The 2,145-nt window shown below is 49.4% G+C and overlaps 3 non-coding genes across 3 annotated transcripts; 1 reads left to right on the top strand and 2 right to left on the bottom strand.

Moving 5' to 3' along the window:
• Positions 1-422: 422 nt before the first annotated feature.
• trnal-cag (transfer RNA leucine (anticodon CAG)) lies at positions 423-504 on the bottom strand. The gene has a single exon. It is a non-coding gene; the product is annotated as a tRNA-Leu (tRNA).
• A 132-nt stretch (positions 505-636) lies between these two features.
• Positions 637-707, top strand: trnag-gcc (transfer RNA glycine (anticodon GCC)). Its single transcript has one exon. It is a non-coding gene; the product is annotated as a tRNA-Gly (tRNA).
• Positions 708-1,833: 1,126 nt separating this feature from the next.
• Positions 1,834-1,915, bottom strand: trnal-cag (transfer RNA leucine (anticodon CAG)). Its single transcript has one exon. It is a non-coding gene; the product is annotated as a tRNA-Leu (tRNA).
• Positions 1,916-2,145: the final 230 nt, after the last annotated feature.

The following is a 2,145-nucleotide window of genomic DNA, read 5'->3' as shown; positions in this document are numbered from 1 at the left end:
CAAACTGACATCTGCCCCCAACATCGAAGCAAACACACCACCCAGTGGGAATCAGATTGCAGCTCCGCCCCTCTTTTTAGCCCAGTGTCCAAGAAATGCGGCAGCATGTCCGATGACATGACCACAAAGTCGATCATCGAACTGCGGCCTTAGGTTGTCCTGGTGTCAAGTGCTCATCTGGAAACCCTTATGTGTGAAGATGGTGTTCATTATTGACAGTCTGTGACGAGCACATTATTCCTATAAGTTAGCACGACTCGCGCTTGGATCGGGGAGGGGTGAGGAGGCTTTCGCCTTTATCACGCCCTTCCGAGTCACATTGTCACTCGCCATGTGAGCACTGAATTCCCCCTCAGCAGAGGCGCACTCACAAAAAGGAAATGAACGACAGAATGGACACATTGTCTTTATACACTAGACACTGTCAGGAGTGGGATTTGAACCCACGCCTCCATAGAGACTGCAACCTGAATGCAGCGCCTTGGACCGCTCGGCCATCCTGACAGTAGTGCGTTGCGTTGTTTAGAAGGAACAAAGGGTACGGGTCTTTATTCACCCCAGGCGGTTTGCTCATCCGGTGGGCGACCCGTTCGAGAGCATTGGAATGTAGTCAAAGTGCAAGAACCCCCATACCAAGCATTGGTGGTTCAGTGGTAGAATTCTCGCCTGCCACGCGGGAGGCCTGGGTCCGATTCCCGGCCGATGCAGCTTGACCATTTTGTGTATATTAAGCTCTATTTGAGGAAAATGAGAACAAACTCCTTCTGCTTGCAAAACACACATTTTCCCCCCACCGGTACTGGACGACCGAGGACAGGAACCAAGTGTTTGTTGGTCACATCTTGTCAGAAGTGGGTCATATGCGTAGACTTTCCGAACGAAGTTCACCAACTTGGCACGCTGGGCCATCCTCACAAATATTCCTTGTGTTGTTTGGTGGCAGTGTAGGGCAGAAACAATGATAACACCCGAGTTTTACCAATTTTTGTTGGACTGGAAAACCAAGCAGAGGAAACAGACAGTTTTTGTCAGTCTAATCACACAAGAAGCAGAATGTCAACCCGCATACCCATAGATATTGGAACCTGAATGGAGTTGCTTGGACGGCTCAGCCACTCCGACAGACGTCGATTGTGTTGTTTTTCATTGCATCATAGTTTTCTGATGTTTATATGCATGCCAGTGCCTCTGACTTACTGACTCAATACTCATCTGAAATGTTGGAATCCAAGTCAAGAGTAGGAGAATGACGACAAAGTCTGTTGCCAGAACATGGGCCACTCGTACTTAATGTCCCCTGCTTCCCCCGGGACATGGACAAAGTTTTGCCGGAGGTGGGAGTTGAAGCTCCTTCTGACTGGGGACTCTGCCAGACATTACCAGCACACCCTCACAATACGTAATTCTCTTTCATGTCGAACTGACATCTGCCCCCAACATCGAAGCAAACACACCACCCAGTGGGAATCAGATTGCAGCTCCGCCCCTCTTTTGACCCCAGTGTCCAAGAAATGCGGCAGCATGTCCGATGACACGACCACAAAGTCGATCATCGAACTGCGGCCTAAGGTTGTCCTGGTGTCAAGTGCTCATCTGGAAACCCTTATGTGTGAAGATGGTGTTAATTATTGACAGTCTGTGACGAGCACATTATTCCTATATGTAAGCACGACTCGCGCTTTGATCGGGGAGGGGAGGCTTTCGCCTTTATCACGCCCTTCCGAGTCACATTGTCACTCGCCATGTGAGCACTGAATTCCCCCTCAGCAGAGGCGCACTCACTAAAAGGAAATGAACAACAGAATGGACAAATTGTCTTTATACACTAGACACTGTCAGGAGTGGGATTTGAACCCACGCCTCCATAGAGACTGCAACCTGAATGCAGCGCCTTGGACCGCTCGGCCATCCTGACAGTTGTGCGTTGCGTTTTTTACCGCACAACCTGACACTAGTACATGTCAGGTGCTGTAGTAGGGAATTGGGTACGGTACACAGGCAAACATCATGTGTTCCATGCTTGGTAAGATGGCTGTCCAAAATGGTTGTAGGTGAGAATTTCCCTCGGTTTCACTGTGCAGATTGATCTCCGTGCTGTTGTGATATCCTCATGTCCATTTTAATCTGACTGGACGACCGAGGACA

Source organism: Phyllopteryx taeniolatus, unplaced genomic scaffold (genome assembly GCF_024500385.1).
Source record: "Phyllopteryx taeniolatus isolate TA_2022b unplaced genomic scaffold, UOR_Ptae_1.2 contig_63, whole genome shotgun sequence".
Lineage (NCBI taxonomy): Eukaryota > Metazoa > Chordata > Actinopteri > Syngnathiformes > Syngnathidae > Phyllopteryx > Phyllopteryx taeniolatus.
The sequence above is the reverse complement of the archived record's forward strand: the minus strand, read 5'-3'. Positions and strand labels throughout refer to the sequence as shown.